We start from the raw sequence: 14,539 nt of genomic DNA, 5'->3' as shown, positions 1-14,539 counted from the left end.
AGCAGGAAAACCTCTAACTTATTTTTCTTCTTTCCACTGTGAGTTAGCAAGAACCAGAATTTCTACTAATAAGCTGCCAAAACCCCTAGATTTAAGGGAGAATTTCATTCAACATTTCATATATATTAAAAAACACCTTTTGCACAAAATAAACTATGATTTTTAGGTATCTTCACAGCATTATTGTCGACAAGATTATTATTAATATTATTATTGCTTTAAAAGCATATACAGTATGTTTTAAAAACTGCTTTACTGGAAGATTTTAAACTTTTGTAAAACAACATGATACTTAGAGATGTCAGCCCAGTGCAGTTAGTATTGTAAAACTAGAAGCTAAACATTCAAAGCAGAAAAAATTTATTCCTCTCTAGTCAAAGCTCTTAGCAGGGTGATAAATATTTTGGAAGTGATTATACATTTGCCATGAGAGTCTGTTTATTTAAAGCCATTAAGGGAGAGTATAGCTGCCCACGGATAATAAGATTTATCTCACCTGGTTTTAGACTGTTGCACTAGAGACATCTGTTTTTGAGTTAATCACCCTCAGCTCTCTTTAAAACTGTTGAGGATAAAAAGGCACTTTGTGTGATATATGCGGCCTGTTTCAGACATCTACCTCAGGATGAGATTAACTATATATTAGAAGTGCTTATTTTTCTCCATTTGCTGTAATAATGATGATAAGGATAATAAGCTACTAGTCTAGTTTAAACAAAAGGAATGTCTAGAGTTTGGTGGGATGTCACTTGTAAGAAGTAGTCAACTTAAATCCAGCAAGGTTGTCAATATCCTAGAGAAGGGCTGCTTCATACATCTGACCTTGGGGCAACACCTAATGAACCAGGTTAAGGAATCAGACACAGTAGCAGCCTAGGCATACAAAATGGTACATTTGAAAGCTTAATGGAAGCTCTTGTTCTTGAAAAAAAAAATACTTAACAATGCCACTGCCATTTATAAAGTTGTGTAGGGTTCTATGATACCCTTGACCATCAGACAAGAAGCCACATCATAAAGTCTAATTTGTTCTTGATGTATGGATGATTATACCCTGCCTAGAGACTCCCACTCATTAAATGTTCTTTCATATTTGAGCTTAGGAAAGATACAGTCACCTTTGGTTTGAGACTTTTACAGGCTACTTGCTTCTAGAACTGAAATTGTATCTATGCTATTGCAGTTCATTGACATTCAGCTCTTAATCACACATTATCAATTATTGACATGGTTTGTCAGCTGAGTTTATATTATATGTAGGAATTGTTAATATCACAATTATTTCATTAACTTTGTTTACTTTTTATGATACACTGTTTTTGATCCCTGTTTTTTTACTCCCCATTTTACATTATATGTTTAAATTAAATGTTTAGTCTTACAAAAGTGTCTTGCAAGGTATGCAGGCTTCCTGACTAGCTACCTTTTGTTCTACCATGTAATTTAACAGAAACAAAGCTAAGTGCCATCTCCCTAGCCTAGTCTGAATCGTTTCTGTCAATCTGTAACATAGATCTCATCCAGCTAGTCTGATGGTATGAGCATTCTCTGACCAAAATATAAAAAGGCAAGCTATGTAGGAAGGATATTCTCAGCATTTATCAAGCAATTTACAAGTACACACCAAACTGTAAAGCATCAATAGATGCTTCAACTGCATGAATGAACACCCAGGTGAGTTCCACACGGGAATAACCTAAGTGAGATTACTTTTTACTCAACTGTAGAAGAAGCAGAGGCTGCACTCACGAGTGAGCATACTTGAAATAGATTAATCTTTAACTCACATTTGAGAAGATTCATTTTGCTAGACTTGCCATAAATGCAGTTACATGCTTCAGGGCTGCTGGAGCTTTGATATGAGCTGTTACCAACTTGAACAAGGGGGAAAAAGGGCACAAAGCAAATGTACTGACCCAGTCTTCCCATTGACTGCTCACCATTCACATGTTCGCTATTTTTGGTATTTTTAAATGCACACATGGCAGTGAGAAGTCTGCATTCTGCTTGTTTCTGAAAAAAATTGAGGCAAATAGTTGCCCTTTCTGATTCTGATTCCTTTTTCCAGGCAATCACAATATAAAATGTGTACAGGTTTTGTTTTTTTTCATTTGATATAGGAAGAACAGACTCTTGACTCAGCCAACGAATTAGGCAACTGATTTATTATATTGTAGCATAGAATAGCATAATATAGAGAATGGAGTATTATGGTAAACAAAACAGAAGAAACAACTGGTTAAAATTTAAGTGACTTAGAGTTGTGTTTTTTTACTAAAGAAAAAAATGATCAAAACTGCAAGTATTTTTAAAAATGCTAAAAATGTCATTAAATTTGAAAAAAATTGGTTTATCTCTTTGTGACTTCAAATAATTCTTAGGCTACATCGATTTTCAAACGAAACCTGCTGATTTAAAATTAGAAGCCAAATACATTGCTTTGCACGTATTGAACTAGTCACCATTTCTGATACAAACCATTTATTTAAATGAATTTTAATGCCTTCCTCTTATGCAGTAAGGAGGTTGCCAGATACTTGAATTTGCAATAATTTCAACCCTATGTCCTCTACTATGCTTACTGGCACTTCATACATATACTTTACACAGACTCGTGGTACTTGCTTAAAAATCTAGAAATGTTGTCAAAAGACTTTAGATTATCTGTGGAAGGAAACAACATGTGGATAGTTCAAAGTATACTTTTCCTTGGTCCAAACAGTATGCTAAAATGATCTAGAGTAAATACTACATTCTCACTAACACTGATTCAGAAGCTAACTGTCATTTTAAGACAAGATACTCTATATTAAAAACAATACAAACTGTGCAGAATCAAAATGTACATTTAAATGCAGTTAATAAATTAAATGTGAGATAATGCAACTTTAGTAATATTCAAAATTAAATATCCTGGCTCAACAGTTTAATTAAAGTCACACTTGCCTTAGATGCTTTTTCATCTTTGCTCTTTAACATTTACTGAAATGTCAGCAAAACAATGATGGAAGACTCACAATCATTAGAAATACAATAAAATAGAAGAAAAAAATAAATGGCTGTACTAAAGCAAAATTAATAGAAGTGCTGGGATTCTGCGGGTTTTTTTTTCCTGAAATGGCAGGGCCACTAGATTTCTGCTGTTCCACAGTCCCAAAGAGCATCCAGTACGGATAACTGTGGTAGAAGGACTATGAAGTAAACCACTAAGTAACTCTGAATTACATTCAGTAACAGAAGAACCTCTAGAGAACATCTAGTCCAACTCCCTTACTAAAGGCGGGATCCCCTAGAGCACATTACTCAGGACTGCATTCAGGTGGGTTGTGAGTATCTCCAGAGAAGGGGATGCCACAACCTCCCTGGGCAGCTTTGAAACACTCTTAGTACAGAATTTTTTTTCTCATATTTAAATTGAGCTTCCTATGTTCCAGCTTGTGGCCATTGCCCCTCATTCTGTCACTAGGAACTACTGAAAAGAATCTCACTCCATCCTCCTTTAGACACTTGCAGACATAAAGTCTCCCCTCAACCTTCTCTTCTTGGGACTTAAAGAGTCCCAGCTCTCACAGCCTTTCCTCATAAGAGAGATATGCTAATCCCACAATCATCTTTGTTACCCACTGCTGAGCTCTCTCAAAAAGGGGAGAAGCAGAAGCAGTATTCCAGATATATACATAGATATATATTCCAGATACATAAATAGAGCAATACGGTCCCAAGTTTCCAGTAAGATTAGAGAAGTAGAAAAGGAAACTCCTTTGCAAAGAAGCTCCAGTGTTTGGAGAAGCTTTGTAACTTTGCAGACAGCTCCAATCAGCCTTTTGAGACCTTTCCCACACTTTTGATGCAATGGACCCTTACGCTTTCCACGGACTCTAAACTGGCTTTTGCTTCTATAAAAAGGGAGTTGGCTTTGTATCAAGGGAAATATAATAAATTACTCTATTCACCTACAAGACCACAGTATACAGCAATAAAAAACATATTGCTAAGAAAAAAACAAACAAAACAAAACAGAATGACCAGGGGATGATTAATACGAGAGAAGTCTAGAAACGCATTCAGACTTCATCAAACAGGAAACACTGTTCTGTAGAGGTAGGCTTGTAATAAAGAAGAAAGAAGAAAAGTTCAATTCACTTCACAGATACTGTAGCAGTGCAACAGAAAGATCAGTAATGTGCATTTGACTGACTTCTACATTTGGATGATTGTTCAGTTACCTCCATGTGGTTGGAATCACTGTAAGCAGAGTAGCTCAAAGGCAATAATAACTTCAGAATTAGAAAAGCATCCACAGAACTATTGAACCCAACAAAAAAAATAAAATCAGAATAAAGCTGTGTGGTTTCTTCCTACTATTTAATTGTAGAACACATGTATCAAACTTTAAAATAGGAAAATATGTGCCCTCAAAAAAAAGGCAAAACATAACATGGCGGGGGCATTGAGAAAAGACAGTTGAGAAGTTACCAACCAGAAGCTGTTTTCCATCAGCACCAAAGGGAAACACTGGACATAATTGTACTGTCTCTTTAAAATATCTAAAGTAACTACATAAAGCCATCAAGTGAAAACCAACAGCATGAAGAAACTAAGGTTCAAAAAAAGTATCAAAGAAGAATTTTAGCTGAAGATCAGAGTTGTCATCGCAGGTTAGAGGGGAAAAACAAACATCTTGTGCAGAGTTGTGGACAGGACTGATTTACACACTGGTGATGGATGAGCAAATCAACAAGTAAAGCTGCTTAGGTATCTCAGTAAAAGTCTGCATTCCTGTATGACACCCTGAGAAACAGCATGATGAGTAGCAATCTCTAACAGAAAAAAGAATTTTAAATCTACTTTACACTTACAGTAACCTCACTGCCATTGCTGAAACTGTAATCTTTACAAAGGAGAGGTACATGAGCCACAGGAAATGTCAGCCATTACTAGATGTCTTCAGATTACGCACAACTGTTTCTTCCTGAGGGCTACCCAAATTCTTTTCAGATTCTTTTTGTGGCTTTGTGTCACTGAAGAAAGAGAAAAATGATTTTTAGAGACAGATTCTAAGTCAGCTTCCTTTTCATTCTCACAATTTGAATTTATTAGGAAGATTAAGCAAGTCTCTGCCTTCTCCTTCCATCTCAAGTCAGCCGGAGTGGAAGAGTTTGCATTATTCAAGGTCAATTAACCGATGCAAATGCAGTCGAAATGATTTTACAGTAGTAATAATAGCTCCCTCCTCAGAAGGATGTGCTGAATTTGTTAAAAAAAACCCACACAACACAACAAAACTTACTATAAAGATACTGTAGGCGTTTTGAAATGTTATTCGCTCCTCAAAATTACCAAATAAATATATGAATATAATAATCTTGAACTGGTAGTGGCACCAGTTTTAGGTAAAAATTCCTCAGGAACTTGATCTATAGCTCTATCCTTGGAGCTACAGTGATGTAAACAATAAAAAAAAAGTCTCACATTCTGCTGCTTGCCTGTCAGAAAAATCATGTGCTTATTTAGTTACCAAATTATAGATAATTTTAAGCTTGAAATCAGGTTTACAAAAACATGCTCTGGTGACATGCAGTCCCAAATGTAAATTATGGGTAAACTGAGATATACAGTAAAAGTTTTAAAATTCTGAAAATTATATATTTTTATAAAAATTGCTTATAATATAAACTACATTTCAAAAGCCAAATCTCAATGAGGATGGTTTTGCCAGTATATATATACACCATTACATCATGTGAAAACATTCCTGTCAATGGGATTTTTTAAACCAAACAAAACTACACTTCCTATGTAGCTTAGTCCAAGCATCACTCCCCAGAACAAAGACATGAATATCAGCCAAAGATCAGTTCTGCAGCAAACATTTGTTGGAACTGAGTCACCCAGTACAACAAGGAGCATATCTGCAGCACTGTGAGGTCAAGCTCTTGAGTCAATCATATTGTGCTTGTGTTCCTATTTAATAAAAACAGTAATTACACAGCAATTACAGTGGCAGTTACATTGACATAAGTCTCACCTGGATGATCACAACTAACTGCTAGAAAAGGCAAGGAAGCCACCTAAATGTGTTACTTTGCTGTATCTGACAATATGAACGCATCTAGCCCCTTTCAGAACAAAAGGGTTGTATGTTTTAGGCTTAAAACCACTGAATAAACATTTGTTTGACCTTCCCCTCACATGGGAACATCTCTTCTATGAAGAAAGGCTGAGAGAACTGGGGCTGTTTAGCCTAGAGAAGAGAACACTGAGAGGGGGTCTTATTAATGTCTACAAATATCTGAGGAGCAGGTGTCAAGAAGGAGCAGCTAATCTCTTTTCAGTGCTGGCCAGTAATAGGACAAGGAGCAATGGGTATAAGCTAGAATATAGCAAGTGCCACGCCAACATGAGAAGAAAATTCTTTCCTGTGAGGGTGACAGAGCAGTGGAACAGGCTGCCCACAGAGCCTGTGGAGTCTCCTTCTCTGGAGACTTTCAAAACCTGCCCAGATGTGCTCCTGTGTGAACTGCTTTAGCAGGGACGTTGGACTAGATGATCTCTAGAGGTCCCTTCTAACCCCTAACATTCTATGATTCTATGGTGAAGCTAGAGCACAGAGAAATCGCCCATCTGAGACCAGTCAATCATGTACTTGTGCCTAGTTCATTTCAACACAAACCAGGAGCAAATAAGCAACACAGAACAGACCAAAGAGAAGCCATCACACAGAAATACACTGTTCTCATGCAGATATATCTTAACAGGTGAAATAAGAGCCCAGCTACATGATTAATCTAATCCATAACAGCATAAAACAGCATTTGAGAAGGAGTCGTGGGTCTTTTTAAAAGGCGCGAGGCAGCAAGTACCTACTTCATCCCACCAATGCCTATCAGAGGCTGCAAGGTGACAACAGCAGTGCAATGTGACTCCTGAAAGATACCAGTATCTGCATTTCAGTTCTTTTCAACAGTTTATCACAGTGTTTATCTTCATCAAACGCATTTAATTGTAGAACTGTACCCTGAAAAACTAGGTAGAATTGCATTCAACTCAATCTTTTAAATAAAAATATGACATTAAAAGCCATTTCTTGGGCAGTCTACAAATATCTGAGGAGCAGGTGTCAAGAAGGAGCAGCTAATCTCTTTTCAGTGCTGGCCAGTAATAGGACAAGGAGCAATGGGTATAAGCTAGAATATAGCAAGTGCCACGCCAACATGAGAAGAAAATTCTTTCCTGTGAGGGTGACAGAGCAGTGGAACAGGCTGCCCACAGAGCCTGTGGAGTCTCCTTCTCTGGAGACTTTCAAAACCTGCCCAGATGTGCTCCTGTGTGAACTGCTTTAGCAGGGACGTTGGACTAGATGATCTCTAGAGGTCCCTTCTAACCCCTAACATTCTATGATTCTATGGTGAAGCTAGAGCACAGAGAAATCGCCCATCTGAGACCAGTCAATCATGTACTTGTGCCTAGTTCATTTCAACACAAACCAGGAGCAAATAAGCAACACAGAACAGACCAAAGAGAAGCCATCACACAGAAATACACTGTTCTCATGCAGATATATCTTAACAGGTGAAATAAGAGCCCAGCTACATGATTAATCTAATCCATAACAGCATAAAACAGCATTTGAGAAGGAGTCGTGGGTCTTTTTAAAAGGCGCGAGGCAGCAAGTACCTACTTCATCCCACCAATGCCTATCAGAGGCTGCAAGGTGACAACAGCAGTGCAATGTGACTCCTGAAAGATACCAGTATCTGCATTTCAGTTCTTTTCAACAGTTTATCACAGTGTTTATCTTCATCAAACGCATTTAATTGTAGAACTGTACCCTGAAAAACTAGGTAGAATTGCATTCAACTCAATCTTTTAAATAAAAATATGACATTAAAAGCCATTTCTTGGGCAGAAAGGATTAGGAATTTGGGAGTGAGGGGTGATTATTTTAATTTTATTTTTTGTTTTAGTAGAATGTTTTGCATTTCTCTTTGAAAAATACAGTAGAAAGATAAAACAAAAAACCATAATCTTGTATTGCTGAGTTTTAGATGAAATCTTTCCATGTTGGTTAGATATTTAACACAAAATACTTGGAAATTACACCTCTTCTCAACACTCGTATTTAGCCCATGTCCCTTTTGATACAAAGCTAACAATATTTACCACATATTTATGTTAAAATCACAGATCCGAGGATTCATTCACAATTCCCTCTTTTATGCAATTACAGTGTTTGTGAAAAACGCAGATGCCTCATTGAATGTGCAAATTTAAAATTATGTGATTGTATTCACATCTGTACAATATTTAAAACCATATATAATACATATAAATAGAATCCTCAAGCTACTACTATGAAATGCCTAGCACCTGGCAGATGAGATAGTGGCTCACAGTAGTTTAAATACTGTATTTTAATTCACTTCTCTAAGGCAGTCAGGCTATGTAATTACTAAGTCATAAAGTTGAAAATATGACCACATAAAACATTCTCCTTCAGATATATCTGACAGAACACACAGGTAATGTTTAAACACTTGTATTTCATGTCTTACGTCTTAACATGCACTTCCTTCATCTTCTTGATTGCTCTTCTCTGTTTCTTTTTCATGCCCTTTCACATTATGATGCCATTTACCTGGCCAGTTACCTACCATCCCCACATTCCTTTTGCTTACCCTTCCATTTCCCATTATGCTTCTCCTCACTTTACTTCACTGTGTTCTGACAACTTCATCCTGCACTTTCCACATTCCTTTGAGTATTTCCAATGGAAAATCAACACTTTTATTCTGCATTACCACCCAAGTCCAATGTGGTTTCATCTAATGAACGGAGCCCGGCCTCCTTGTAATTTGGAGTGGCCATGTCAGATGGTCTCATGCTGTGACCACAAGAATTAAATAAAGAGGAAGTTTTGTGCATCTGCTCCAGACTGAAGTAGGAGGAATAGGAATGACAACTTGTTCTTGCACATTTTCCATCATCTCAAATGCACTTCTATGTAGCTTTTCCTGCTATTTACGATTTTTCATATAACTAAATATAAGATACAAATATCACTAACTGGGCAGAAGGGCTGTGGGAAGGAGAGGAATCTGATAGAATCTGATGAAAAACGTGCTTTACAACCTGATATATTGAATCTTTAATGGGTCTTCATGTAAGACAAGTAAACATGGATAATGTTTTAAATAATGTTCCAAATGTGATTCTAATTTAGCTTGTTAAAGTTGAATAACCAAATTATTATTTTATATCAGGAAAAGTACAAAATATTTACCACAGTATAGTATTTCTACATTACTGTGTGCCACACATAATACAGAGTGCTGGTGGGTATGCTACATTTCCAGGAGGCTTATACAGCTCCCGTGCATTCCTCACCAGTGCTGTAGGACAGATACTGTGGGGTTTGCACTTAGAAGCTCATCACTGAACCATTTCTTTTCCTACTGGGAAAGCCTTAATGAAACTGTGGGTCTGGAAAAATACCAGGTTTCCAAAAATGAAACATTTCAGTCAAAGTAAGTCAGCTTTGACACAACATCCACTGGGAAAGAATGCAAACTGTGTAATAATTTAAGAGCCTAACTTGGGATGTCAGCACAGATACTTGACTATCACACACTGGTGTGTCTTAGGTGTGGTTTTTTTTAATCTCACCTATTTTATCTTCTATATTCCTCTGACTATGAAAATCAGCTTCTGTGCATACTCACACACACAGACTTGGTAAGCCTTTTTTTCTCAGTTCTTAAGAAAGATGAAGGGGGAACCTGCAAAGTTCTGCAGTAGAGAAAACTGTTTTCCATGTAGTCTCTCTCAGTGTTATAGTTAAGAGGCTCTATTATTGCTTAGGGCTGAGGCCTGTCTTGTAAAAAAATTGCTGTAATTCTTAAAGAAAACTGCACATCACTGTAATATTTGTTCAATATATGGAAAATCTTCCAGAATTCTTTCAGAAATCCATACCACCTCTATTTTGGTATGTTCTCTCAGTGGCTACCCACTGCTAAAAACTGTACTAGCTTAACAAGAAGATTGCATAGCCTAACTCTCCATGAAAAAAATTGTTCCATTGTTCCTGCAGGTAAAAAGGCTGCTTTTGAGCATGAAGTACTGAAAGAGTACAGGGTACTGGGACAGTGCTTCTGGCAACAGCCTGTGAAACAAAGGATTCTACTAATAGTGTTTGCTAGTTAGGGTCAGGGCTAATATATGCTACATATGTAATTCTTTCTTTGCATATGTTTTAAAATAATCAGTTGCTAGGCATCTGTCAGTTCACAGAACCACAAAATGGTTTGAGTCGGAAGGGACCCTGAAGATCATCTAGTTCCAACCCCCCTGCATCAGCAAGGACACCTCCCATCAGACAAAGCTGCTCAGAGCCCCATCCAAGCTGGCCTTAAACACGTTTCAGGGATGGAGCTTCCACAACTTCCCTGGACAACCTGTTCCAGTGCCTCAGCAACCTCACACTGAATAATTTCTTCCTAATGTCTAACCTAAATCTCCCCTCTTCCAGTTTTGATCTATTACCCCTTCTCTTATCCCTACATGCCCTTGTAAAAAGTCCCTCCCCAGCTTTCCTGTAGCCCCTTCAGGCACTGGAAGACTGCTATAAGGTCTCCCTGTAGTCTTCTCTTCTCCACGCTGAACCACCTCAACTCTCTCAGCCTGTCTACGTAAGGTAGGTGCTGAAATACATATGTTAAGTAGTAACTACTCTGTTGTTTTCTCATACTACTTTAAGTAGCATACTCTAATAAAGCGGTTTGTAAAAGCTTTACCATAAAAAATCTGTGTTATTCCATAACGTGGATTATCACCCATTAAAATAATGAAATCAACCACCAGAACTACAGTGGAGTTTCAGTCTGTATTTGTATGTGTGCACAACAGTTATGAAAGAAAGCATCCATTTATAAAAATGGGCCATTTGGGTGATTAAGCAGATGTGCTCTTTGCCCTATATCAGGACAAATTTTGGAAATGAGCAGTCATCTGCTTCTGCAGATGGAGAGCACTGAGGGAGGATTAGCGCTTTCCCATTGCTCATCGTAAACAACCTCAGCCCCAGAGAAACACAGAACTGTCTCCAGTGACTGTGATTACACAGGCAACTTAATATAAAATTAACATCTCTGAGGACACAGTAACTGGCCTATATGGTATGTGCGTGCACAGAGTAACAATCTGAATTAATTTTACACATACATGCAGCAGAAATCTTCCATTATTTTATTAGTAGAGAAGCAAGGAATGCAATTTATGGTCTTTAACATAAATTACTTAGTTGTCTTTTATTTTCCTGCTTGTAAAAAGAGGAAGAAAACCCCATACAATTAGTCCAATGAGCTTTGTGATACTGAGTAATAATATAGTTATTTAAATTATGGCTGTGGAGCCAGGGAAATAAACCTTATAATCACCAAGGTAAGAGGAAATGCAGCACAAATGAGAAAGAATTAGCAATCTGCCAGTTTACTGTCTGATCACTAGGGCATAGTTAAGCCTAGTTTGTATCACAGATAACCACACAGTCACAAGTATCAATATGTCAATTACAGCACATTTGTTCAAAACTAGAAAGTAACTTACCAAAGTCATACAAGAAATATGATGCTCTTGTTTGAAGAATGAAGGCAGTATGTAAAGATCAAGCTGCCAAAACAACTAAATAAAACCAACCCTCATTATACCACTTTTTCAGATTAATTTATAGTGCATTTGCCTAATGAAAACAGTATTGCATACCTCAGAGTAAAAGCCAAGGAAGACTACATTTACTTCTCAAGGAGTTTGGAATGTTCTTATTGTAAAATGTGCTACTGGCTTCATTATTCCTGCTGTGAAGGCTCTGCAACCAGCTGGGTTAAAACCAGCAACACTCAAAACTACTGTTGGACAGCCTTTGCTAGAATACACATACAGAAATATACATCTAATTGTTTTCTGGAAACCCTGGGGAATTTTTTAACATTTCTGTAGCTCACAAAAACTGTAGAGCAACAATATAAAACAATTAAAACAATTGATGAAGAATTTATCAAACTTACCAAATTTATGGTAAGCTAGTAATTAGTACACAAGGAGAGGAGGGTAGACCATACATTATATATTTAAATTAAGAAATTTATGAAGTCATCACACTAAATATCACATGAGAATAAAACAAATATGCAACAGAATATTCCATTTATTAATTAAATTAAATACTAAAAAAATCTCTTCCTTAAACAAGCCTGCTTACCATTTTTTCCCTGAACACATTCATTTCTTCAAAAGAATAAAATAAATACAAATAAATGGTAACTAGTGTAAATACTACTTAAATAGAATCAAGCATAAATTTGGAGACCTTTCTAAATCTCTAACAAAAACATAATGCAATGAACTACAAATAACAGTCATTCAGCAGCATCAGATTTATTACTATTAACATTACATATTAAAGCAACTACAGTAGGTAGACTTAAACTAGACATTCAAAGTGATACAGTAATTAAAAACTAATTACTTGAGAGAAGATTCAGAACTATGTATGTGAATTCATAGACAAAATTTTTCAAAAGCTTGTACAGTGCAGCTGAATGCCACAAAACTCTCAGCTAGGAAAATGCACTTAGCAAGGAGTTCCAGCATTTTTAATGTACTTGTTTTTTAAACCACCCATCATTCTGTTTACAAAATTTTAAAAAGTACTCTCTTTTTGCAGGAAACAGCCAAAAATCCTAAAATACTGGTGAGAAGAACTAGAAAATGCACTTCTCTAGAAGAAGTAGGGAGAAAATGCAACACAAATAATCTTTGCCTAGAATTCTTCGACCTGTGTGAGGCTGGTAGCACTCAGGAGTCCATTTGGGTACCGAAGTTGAAGCAAAAGGGGAAAGGTGCTATCAGAAGCTACAGATACACGCTCGGGTATCTGACAGGTCTGAAGGCAGACTGCTAAATACATGCTTATCTTTTTTTTTTTTTTTCTGCCAATATAAAGACAGGTGGCAGAAATGTCCTGAAATAAGACTGTGAAGTATAGCACTAGCTGACATAACATACACAACCAGCGAGAAGATGCTGGAAGTAACTACTGAGTAATTTTACTTGTAGTTTAAATTACTTGTAATCGAAGACTTCGTAGGAGAAGAATTCTTTGACTGAACATGATCAGAAATATACATGCATATGTTCTGTTAACACTTTCTGCATTTAAAACTATGCTTTCTTCAATATTTTATTGGTATGCTACCTTGCACTTTGTGTTATGTAACCTCTGTTTGCATCCAAATCAGCGATAAAAATCCTGGTGTTTCCAGTTAAAATATGAATTAAGCAACTACTACATGCTCTGAGAATCCTATCATAACAACAGGGTCTGTAACAAAAGCTGCAGGAACTCAGTTGTATGTAATACTTGGGACACAGCATCACTATAGACGTCTATCTGTGGTCTACACTATTACCTGTTGCCGGTATCTTTGTATGCAGAGCATTTACTTTTTAGCTAATTCTTATCTTAATTTTGGCCCAGCTTTTATGTAGGCCTTATATAAAAGTCAAAATAGGACAAACTACAAAGCTACAAAGCTTCATTATGGAGCAGATGCATGCAACAAAATCTGGTTTGTAAGATTATCCACTCTTCCAAGCAGAGTAAGGTCTAAAGATCTCTGTCATGTTGTAGTTCCATGCTGCACTATGCCTTTCCACAAACGGACCCGGTTGCCTAGGTTGGGAATAGCAGTATCTCCCAGACTGTAAGGAAGCCATCACATTTATAGAATAGAAAGGACACATGCACCTCATCAGCTAGCCAGCACTTGGTCAGGGAAAAAGTAATGCTTGACCAAGTCAATAGCTGTTGATAGCCTTTGTGCATACCAGTGTAAAAACTGCCCCACATTCAAAAGAGCTCTATTAATATTATTATTTTTTTTTCCATTGATGACTGCCTGCTTTATTTCTCTGATAATTCCAGTCACTTCAAGCGGAATTTATACCAGGGTTCAATCTGGCCTTGTGTCCCATGGCTTGCAGCGAAAATGACCCACCTTTTCTGGCATTTGCTGTATTATACAGAGAAGCATGACTTTCTTCTCTTTTGGGAGTCTTTTGAACTTCTATGAAGTAGCTATTCCCAAGTGATTACTTCCTTTCTCAATTGATGCAACAAAAGATTATCACATAAAAAACAAGTCCCACAGTGATTTTTCTTTTGAACACACAGGCAATGCTGAAAACATAAATGCACATGTGCAAAGGCTCTCATCTCTTGCCCCTTTCTGACACCTATTAGCTCCACAGGAAATAAAAGGACTGTATTTAAAGCTTTCTGCATCATTGGGGTGAATGACTCTTTTCACTTGTATTATTGCAAGGATGCCACTGATAACCAGAGAAAAGGAAGAACACATCTGTAGTTTTTCAGATTGTTACAGTTTAATGTGAAATCTAAAGGGGTAAAAAATGCACTAACTTCTGAGTGCAGGTTGCTACTTTTCCCTGCCTTTCAATACCACTCGAGAGAGGAAAG

The sequence above is a fragment of the Chaetura pelagica genome, unplaced genomic scaffold (genome assembly GCF_000747805.2).
Source record: "Chaetura pelagica isolate M959 unplaced genomic scaffold, ChaPel_1.0 scaffold221, whole genome shotgun sequence".
Lineage (NCBI taxonomy): Eukaryota > Metazoa > Chordata > Aves > Apodiformes > Apodidae > Chaetura > Chaetura pelagica.
Note: the sequence above shows the minus strand (reverse complement) of the source record.